Source organism: Prunus dulcis, chromosome 6 (assembly GCF_902201215.1).
Source record: "Prunus dulcis chromosome 6, ALMONDv2, whole genome shotgun sequence".
Classification (NCBI taxonomy): Eukaryota; Viridiplantae; Streptophyta; class Magnoliopsida; order Rosales; family Rosaceae; genus Prunus; species Prunus dulcis.
The window spans coordinates 8592624-8593348 of NC_047655.1; positions in this window are offsets into that span (position 1 = coordinate 8592624).

Sequence of the window (725 nt, forward strand, 5' to 3'; positions counted from 1 at the left end):
CAAGTTGCTTGATCTAATGCCTTAAAGAGGCTTTTTTTAAATAAAAAAAAATTATGCGTAGCTGCTGCACATACATCGCACATGGCTAAATATTTTTTCTAATTCCCTATCCCAAAACATTTGGGACCAAGACAAAACAAAAAAACAAAAAAGAAGAAGCCTTACCCATAATCTAAAAGAAACGTTGATAAGGTGCAAGGTGTTTTTTTCACTCCACAGTTTTGGTCCAAGCTTTGACAAAAACTAGGAGTAGTCATGGGGTTGGGCTAGGAGTTTTCAGCATGTTTCTTTATTTTGTATTTCTTGTGCTATCTGTTTTACCTTAGGTGTTGGTGGTTTTGGATGTAGCTTCTAGCCTCTACTTATGCTTTTGTATTTCTATTGTCGGTTTCTCAGTTGTGTTGTGTTTCTTTAACGTATTCATTCTGGCCATGTGTGGCTATGTTGGGAGTTACATTGTTGATATCGGTGTACTCTCCTTGGACTAACCTTTGATGGCTATTGTGCCTCCATCTTTATATTAACCCTGAAAATTGGGTATCTGTATCCCAAAAATTAGGTATATTCCTTCAGGTTACGTATTTAAGTGAATGATATGGGTGATAGAGTTCAAGCTTGTATAGAAATATAGGTAAAATCATGTAATTGCAATCTATTAAAATCATAAGTAAAATCATGTAATTGCAATCTATTAAAATCATGAGTAAAATCATAGAATTACAAAT